The following is a 9,274-nucleotide window of genomic DNA, read 5'->3' as shown; positions in this document are numbered from 1 at the left end:
TTTTTAAATATATGTGTCATGTTAATTGATACATCATTGTGACAACATTATGGTTCCTTACATTTACTCAGAAGTATATGATGTCGTGCATAAATAAGCTCATGTATCAAAAGATATGTTGTGATATTTCAGATTTTACGTAATTGTCATAATCATCAAAGTTTATATATGATACAAATCTTATACTCATAGTCTAAAATTACTATATGATTCACAAACTCACGAACTGGTTTTATATTGCTATTGCGTTTAGCCTATTTGGATTGTATTATATTTGCCGGTATTATATAATAGTAATAATAATAAGGAGGACATTGTATAATGCCTAATCTTTCCAAGCTCTAAGCGCTTTACAGCATTAGACGACACATATAAATTTAAAAACAACATATACTGATATGATTACACCACACAAACACCACAAAAATATAAATCATGAAAACATGCTGAAAATATTTAAGGTATGAAACATTGTTAGGTCTTTAAGTTTGTTCTTGCAGTCGAAATAAGTATGCTTTAAGAGCGCTCTTGAATGAAATCACTGTTTCTGTGTGTCCATGTTCAGATGGCGATTCCTTCCACGTTGCTGGGCCCTGGTATGCAAATTAACGTTGTCCATATGAATTCGTTTTCATAGTGGGAATAATGAGTAAACGATATCCAACAGAGGAGCGTAGGTGTATTGCTGGTGTGTACACATGGGTGAGGTCAGATAGGTATGTTGGACTGAAGTCCGTTAGTGATACGTAGCACAGAGAACAACTTTTGTTTTTTGATTCTGGATCGGATTAGTAGCCAGTGTAGGCTACAGAGAAGCGGAGAGATGTGCTCTGATCGTAGTACTCTAAGACTGATCCGAGCAGCTGTGTTTGGAACGTTTTGAAGTTTCTTGGAGTAGATTTTGAGATGAAGCAGACATAATTGAACAATAGCCCAGTCTTGAAAGTACTAACAAACACACCAGTGTTTTGGTGGTATCAACTGAATGGTATTTGCGAATGAAGCTGATGAGTCTCAGCTTACGATATGCAGCCTTGCATATTTTCATGACATGTTGGTGCAATGTGGGAGTACTGTGCAGCGTAACATCTAGTTTTCGTACTTACTGTGTGAATGTAATGTTGGTTTGCTGATATTTATTGTCTGAGGTAAAATATGTGAATGAGAAAGTCTTTGTGCTGTGATCAGAATGGCCTCCGATTTATCATGATTCATCTGCAGTTTGTTAGATGTCATCCATGATTTTACATCAGAAATGCATATATCTACATCCTGGATGGTAGCATCGACTTCAGTTGGGTGGCTATATTTTGTATATTTGGGTGTCAGCAACTTACAATTGGTGAAACATTGGATGATGATCTATGACGCTTGAGAGCGGTTAAGTGTATAGAATGAAGAGAACAGTTCCAAGAACAGACCCCTCTGGAACACCACAGGATAGACCTACTGGGCTGGAGTGTATTCAATTTACGGACACAATTTATGTCCTGTTCACTAAGTAGGACTTGGACCACAGTAAGGCTGTATCACGAATGCCAAATACATGCTGGAGACGGTGAAGTAATTTAAAATGGTCGATTGCGTCAAATGCTGCTGACCAATCAAGGAGGGTGAAGACTCTAATCGTTCCGCTATCCAAAGCAGAAATAATGTCATTAACTACTTTTAGAAGAGTAGTTTCAGTCCTGTGCAAGGGCGATGTGCAGATTGTAGATTGCTAAAAGTACTGTTTGTATTCAGATGAGACACAAGTTGCTACAGAACAACTGTTTCTAAGATTTTGTAAATGAATGAGAGGTTAGAAACTGGGCGGTAGTTCTTTAAATCGTTATTGTCGAGTGTTGGTTTCTTCAGCAGAGGCTCTACAATAGCAGTTTTGAAAAATGATGGGAGTTTCCAGGATGACAGAGAGGTATTAATGACATCAGTTATTAACATCAGTTAGTGAAGGCAATACTGGATTAAAGCACTCAAGCAGCAGTGATGTTGGAATGCGATCAAGTGCACGTGACTTTGGTGCACTCTTCATCAGGATTGTAAGTACGAAATCCAGAGACAGGTCCGAATGCTCCTAATAGTTGCTGCTCAAATTATGTGTCCGAACTGTATGGTGACGACGATTCAATTGAAATTGTGGTGCCAAGCTTATCTCTAATGGTTTGTATTTTGTCACGGAAAAAAAATGCAAATATGTCCAGAAGGTCGACTGGAAAGATGCAGTTGGAAGTGGTGTACATTTGTTCCTTGACATTAGCTTATTAGTAATCTCGATAAGCTATTTGCAGCTGAAACTTTGTATATTCTTAGTGCTGTAGTGGGCTGATCTCGCTGCATGGACTATATATGTTACGTTATTTGTAGCGGCTTCATATATTTGGTTATGATAGTGAGTCTGTTGGAAAGCCAAATCCTCTCAGTTCTACGGCACTCCCTTTTAGCAGTGAGAAGCTGGTCTCTTACACTGCTATACCATGGAAAAGCACGTTTGAATTGATACTCTGCACTTGGTATCTGGGGCACGTTATTCTTCTGATGTAGGAGGTAAGCAAATTGTTATGTTTGCTTGGATGACATGCATTAGTTTGGTTATTTTTATAATACGGAAGTTTCTATCAGTAGCTAATACAGGTGGTGGGTTAGGTACTTACTACGTCAAGATGGCATATAATGCAGAGATGATCTGATGCAAGTTCGTGGGATACCAGGAAGGACTGTAGCGTAGTATCATCAGGTCTTTGAGGAATCCAGTCTAAAATGTGATCATGCGTATGGCTGGGTTTCTTAACTGACCTTTTGAGGTTGACTATATTGATGTAATATTTGTTGTTTGATGTGTTGGGGCTTCCGGGACATTCACAGAGAATGCTCAGGTTGCCACCTATTAAATTTTCATAATCCAAGAGATTCGGAAAACTGTTCCATAAAGAGAGTTTCAGTCAGCTTGTTTTTTCTATTAGGAGGAGGGCGGTATAGGCAGACAAAATGGACTGCCTTTTGTTCCAGTGTGAGTGTGGTGTATTTAAGACGTTTGATCATCGAGTTCTTTGTGATTACATCAATTCCACCTCCGCGAGAGTTGCTGGTGAACGACTCGATGAAGTAAACGGTGGGTGTTAGATCCGCGTACTTGGTATCATCACCTGATGTTTTTAGCCATGTTTTTGTTAGGAAAAAGACGTCGATAGTATGATCGTTGATACAATTAACTATGTATGTGTGCTTTTCCGGTGGTCCTACTGATTGGGCATGGAATAATGAAATACACAAAGGTATATGTTGGATAGTTGATACAAAGGTTGACGATTTAATAGGAAGTTGAATTATGTTACCTAAACGTTCGAATTTTTAAATTGTTGAGCCGGAATAGGCAACAGAGAGATAACTGGAACTCTTCTTCCTATTTTACACCAACCAGCTTTGAAACGTTTCATTTTTCGCTTCTGTTTACATTTAAGTAATAAAAAATGTAGTCCCTGTTCGTTTAGTCTAGAGTACAATGCAATTCGATGAGCCATTGGGTGTCATTTAAGGCAATGAATGAGGTCCATCAAAGCTTAAATGGGCTAGCTGAAAAGTATCACGTGATGGTGGTTTATTCAACAACAAAGGAAGTCGTGGCAGTGGAAAAAATCGAAAGCATAACCAGTATAGGATACATAGCAGCGGGGATGTGTGCTCTGACAGCGGTACTCTAAGTATGATCCGAGCAGCTGTGGTTTGAACTTTTTGAAGTTTCTGGAGTAGCTATTGAGATGAACCAGACATAATTGAGTTACAATAGTCAAGTGATGAAAGCACTAATCACCACACAAGTGTTTTAGTGGCATCAACCGAAAGATATTGGCGAATGGAGCTGTTGCGTCTCAGCTTAAAAATTAAACCGCTCTACCAGCTAAGAAGACTGTCGGCTATTGTACTATATTATGTAAGACTTGCTGAATCACTGACAAACGCTTTCTTGTGTTATATTATTTCATGTGAGAGAAAGTCAAATATGCATTGAATGAATACATTTTTATATAAGAGTTTAAAGTGTTCAGCTAATCGTATTAAAGGATATGTTCATGAACAATTTTGAAGGAAAACTGTGGAATACCTCCTCGAAGTTCAGTAATATTTATTTATTGATAATAGTGTTACTTCAAGACAAAACTGAATTTATTTTTGTAAATAACGACAATAACTACGACTGAAAGGTCAAAACAGACAAGTGTGGACGGCTGACATGTCCGGCAGTACGTCATCTAACGGTCTTAGTTACATGTCACATATACATATCATGCGACATCTAAATGTTTTGATTACATCTTACATGTAGAACAATGCTTTATCTCAAGGTCTTAATTACAGCTTACATGTTAGTTATGGCGTCATCGGTAAATCTTTGTTAAAGGCTACATGTACATCAGTACGTCATCTCATGGTATTAATTACACCTTACAAGTACATCATCATGCCATCTTAAGGTCTTCGTTGAATATTATATGTACACGATATCAATGTCTTAATTACAGCGTTCATTACAATCAGTAAGTCATCTCAATATATTAATTACAGATTGCAATTACATCAGTACGTCATCAAACTGTATTAATTATAGATTGCATGTACATCAATCACACGCTATACTCATGTTCATTGTCGTATATATCTCATATGTTGTAAACTTTACAGCCTGTGTACAATAAAGTCTTGTATGGTCCAGTGGATAATAATTTTTGTTTTTCATAAAACTAATGTCCTAATTATACAAAAACAAAATAAAAACTAAGGTTGACATAGGACTATATAGAGGAAAAAGGTGATCCTATTTAAACTGTATTCCACTTATACTAAGCAATATTGGGTAACGTTCTACATGTGCCATCTTCGACGAAAACCAGCCCACTGCAATATATCACACTGTTGCATATATAATAATACGTCCGTTATCTGGACTCATCACAATGCAACATTTACAGTGAAACGTCGAGTATCCGTCTGAACATTGTGTTGGTTCCCATGTTAATCATAAAGCTTGTCGCCGTGACTACCCTAAGACTTGTGTGGAGGGAAAAACCTTTACTTAGAAAGGAGATAGAACAAGCTGATCCTCATCTCGGTCTAAGTGATTAGGAAGTTGTCACCCCATTATAATTCGAACTATATGTTACAGTGTGGTGTGCGAGGGGTGACCAGCTTCGAACTCCGTCACATTCACTAGGAAAGTGTCACACAATTAAGATACCAAACAAATACAATGCGAGGGTGCGAATGTAACTAGTTTCGAATTACACATGTAACGAGGAGAAGACAGCACGCATGATTGCAGTACAAAGTTATGTAAAAAATTATAAATGATAATGCCATGAAATGTATCAATTAATAAAATACTGCCAACTTCATATTTTTATAGAATTCCTGTATTTCAAGCATCATGTAAACTACTGTAAATAATCAAATTATCAATTAAACAAAACAAAGTCAAGATAATCTTGAAATATAATATGATATATTAATATAGTCAACGGTTCAGGTAACCAATACGTTGTCCAGATACACATGAGATGTAATGTGAATTCTGTAAATAGTCCAAAAATTAATTAATCAAAATGTACTGAAGATATAGGTTAAATGTAATACGAATTATGTAAATAGTCAAATAACACTTGTCTAATATTGTTTAGAAGTCAACTTCATCAGAGATAAATGTTCCGTTTATTATGAATTTTTATATGCTGAATTCAAATATGACAATTAAAACAACTGAAAGGGTACTGTTCCCAAGACATTAAATGTGTTAGACTCTACGTCTATTTTTATTGTGTAAATCGTAGAGTGTTAATCATAACTTGTAAACTTAGGTCTTTTCACGTATTTATGGTAGCTTTATATGATAATATTTCACCTGTCCAGTTTATGTAACATTTTAAAAACAGCAAAATGATTATATAAATAAAATCTATCATGGAACAAAAGTCTAAAAAGTATAATGTATATATAAGTACATAGTGTAGTCCTTTTTAAGTGTCTACCCTTCTTGGCTTGCTTCTTGCATTTATTACATGGAACATCTCTTGCCACTCCATCAATAGTCTGCAAGCATTAATGGAACCCATTTGCCCTGATTTCTCCATTGTTGCAATGTCCAGGTAAAATTGCAATCCGTACTAGTCGTTCATTGTTCAATTCGGTGAAGATAAAAATCTAGATGAGATTTAAAAAAGTTATCTTTAGTGACTTGTTGCAACCAATAATTGTGTGTGCCTTTGAGAGGTTTTCCACCAACTCTCTGTATTTTTCTACCTTATTTCTTGCAATGTTGTTGCCAATAACTTTCTATGCCGTCTTTTCTTTGCCACGCATTGCAGGATTAAATGCATCATCGTGAAGAAATTAATGGATCTAAGGACCAACACAATCCCCTTCCTTTATCTTAGCTTCAATTTACCTTTAAATGGTCTACAGAAGTCCGTGAAAGCTGCTTGAGGTTTGTCCATTGACTTGACACAGTTCTTCATCAGACTCAGATGTACAATGTAGTAACACAATCTTCCTTGATTGAACAAGTGGTGGATGCTAAATACTTTTCCTCTCAGGCTTCAATGACAGTCGGAGTGGCCAATCTCTCTTGATGTAGTAGAAATCTCTCTGACGACTATCTCATTCGTAGACAAAACAACAGTACTTAGTGTATCCATTCTGCAGACAAAGCAAGAGAGCAAAACCCTTCAAATTGCTTCAAAGTTGCCATTGATGTTGGTTATAGTTTATGCACCTCAAAATTTGTTTCATGTTTTAATATGTTTCATTCACATGGTCTTCACGACCAGCTTGAATTCATGGTAAAACACTACGATTATGACGCAAAACAGATTTAAGACTCGTCGTCGATGAATCGATGAACATTCTCCAATCATATAGATCATAAAGGAAGTTGAGGGCTGCCATCATACCATCGATGTTGTTGCAGGCTACAAGATCATATTCCGTGAAGACAAGAATAGGACAAGAATATGTTGATGGTCACAGAACAGTGAGACCCTAACATCACATTATTAGAGATTATAATGCTGTAGTCTGAAGCCGAACATATTTGTCTTAATCTTGGATAGTTCCAAATCCCTGTCAAGATCATTCAGTTCCCCATGTGTTATGAGGTGGGGTTCAGAGGAGGAGGATGGGGGAAATATTGGTCACGTGGCATTGATAGTTCAGGACTAGAAGTTTCATCTGTTTCTTCTGACTCACCTGACTCAAGTGAGAATGATGATGGTACATCAGGAGCTGGCAATCCTTCTCCGTGGTGTACTGGGCGTATAGCTGATAGATTATTTTGATATTGCACCAGTCCACGTTTTCTTCTTTGACACACCTTTCCCAACTGGAGGTACCAAACTGAAAGAACAATTGCCGATATGATATGCTGGTTATCTCCAAATCATTGGCACTGTACAATGAATGTATATCCTTTTCCACAGACGATGATATTTTGCAACATATATGTGGGACACATCTCTGTCGTTTTCCAAACTTTTCCAGCCGAAATAAAGGTGATAGGCTGTTTTAACAGTAGTGGATGAAAAGAAAAGTCACTTCACCACAGTGATGAACGCTTAGTTATGAACAGCATGATGTAGTTTATATAATGTATTACGCAATATCAGCTTCAGATTGCATAATGCATTTTTTGGTTTAAATAGCATGTACTGTCCAAACCCAGTTATAGATTTATGTATAGATCCAGTCAAAGATGTAATTATGTCATTTCAGGTTTAACTTGAGATCACTAAAACATTATAACTGACTTTCCCAAGTCAAGGATCGTATATACGGATCCAGTACCATATCTTTAAAATTAGAGTCTATCAACAATTGTAAGCATTATTTTCGTTCTCGGTGACCCATACGTAGAAAGGTTTGACTGCATTTATGTCGGGAGTATTTTGGCTGTAGGCCAGTGTGATACGTTAAATAAATCGTAGTTTTCAGATATACTTGAAATGTAGCAGGAATTCTGTAAAACAATCCACTAAATGAATAATCAAAACTAAGCCAAGATAAATATAAGAATTTTGTAAATAATCAAATAATTAGTTGATCAAAATGTTGTCAAGATATACGTGAAATGTAAAAGGTAACATGTATTTCTTAATCATACTTAAAACGTTATCCATGAGTTTAATCAATAAATAATACACACAAACAAATCTGACCAGATGACACGATTAAATTTGAGACATTACTGTATTGTCCTAATTACTAAATATAAATTTATACCAAATATAAACTTGAAATGATTGCTATATTGCTTTCAAGCAGTTACCATTATTATGTTGACATTTCATATGACCAAAGAACTTCAAATATGCAAAGAACAAAGTGACAAAATCTGTAATTTACAAAGATCCGAATAATTTCATACATGTTACGAATGATAGATGACTCACATGATTAAAGACACATCTACGCTTGGTCTGTCATCCAAGTACTCCTGAATTATGGTTCCTTGTCCGGAGTATTGCGAACTTTGCCAAAGTACAGGCACATTATTCCTTGATATAAATCATGTTTCTCATTACGTTCTGTATCCATGTTATCAGTATATGATTGACATAACGTTACGGGAAGGAAAGAAGACGGACTGATAAAGAAGTGGAATATGTATGTGACTGATAAAATAAAAGAGAGAGGAGCAGAAACGACCGTTACTGGCTCTGTTCCTAATAATCCATAGGATAGGATTCCAGATAACGTACGTTTAACAATACACCATTCAATGCTTGTACTGAAAAAAGTTCGCGGGATGCATCTTTATGTCGACAGGTATTATCTGTCCCTAACTGACAATATCACGTGAACGCGGGAGCGCTGAAATTAACAATACCTTACTTTTAATATGAAATGAGATTCTTCAAATTTTTTATATATCAAAGTCAGTCTTAACAATGACATTGCAGTTTTATTTGTATGAAATAATTGTTTACTTCAGTCGTAACAATACTATGGTAGATATGCTTATTTGAGATAATCACCTATCATTTTCTTCGTTTTCTTTTACTCTGTTTTTAACAGGTCAGTGATATGTGTTGAAGTATTATATGACGATACTTTTTAAAAGGAATAGAGTGGTGAGGGGGGAAATCTGAAATACACCCAGAAGATCTGAAGATCAGCTTGTGTACGTAATGTGTTTTTTGTTGATGTATTCAGCGACTAAGGAAGTCAAAACAGAAATCTTCGCGAGTAACTTTGAGTTTGATACATCAGTAATGCATTACAACTACCACTT

The 9,274-nt window shown here is 36.2% G+C and overlaps 1 long non-coding RNA gene across 1 annotated transcript; it reads right to left on the bottom strand.

Annotated features, from left to right (window-relative positions):
- Positions 1-4,103: 4,103 nt before the first annotated feature.
- Positions 4,104-8,538, bottom strand: LOC149788659 (uncharacterized). Its single transcript, XR_016424418.1, has 2 exons — positions 8,433-8,538; positions 4,104-7,380 (listed from the first exon to the last, which is right to left on the bottom strand). It is a non-coding gene; the product is annotated as an uncharacterized LOC149788659 (long non-coding RNA).
- Between the last annotated feature and the right edge of the window lie 736 nt (positions 8,539-9,274).

The sequence above is a fragment of the Sinohyriopsis cumingii genome, chromosome 11, assembly GCF_028554795.1.
Source record: "Sinohyriopsis cumingii isolate HCF-2022 chromosome 11, ASM2855479v2, whole genome shotgun sequence".
Taxonomy (NCBI): domain Eukaryota; kingdom Metazoa; phylum Mollusca; class Bivalvia; order Unionida; family Unionidae; genus Sinohyriopsis; species Sinohyriopsis cumingii.
This window is presented reverse-complemented; position numbering and strand designations above follow the sequence as displayed.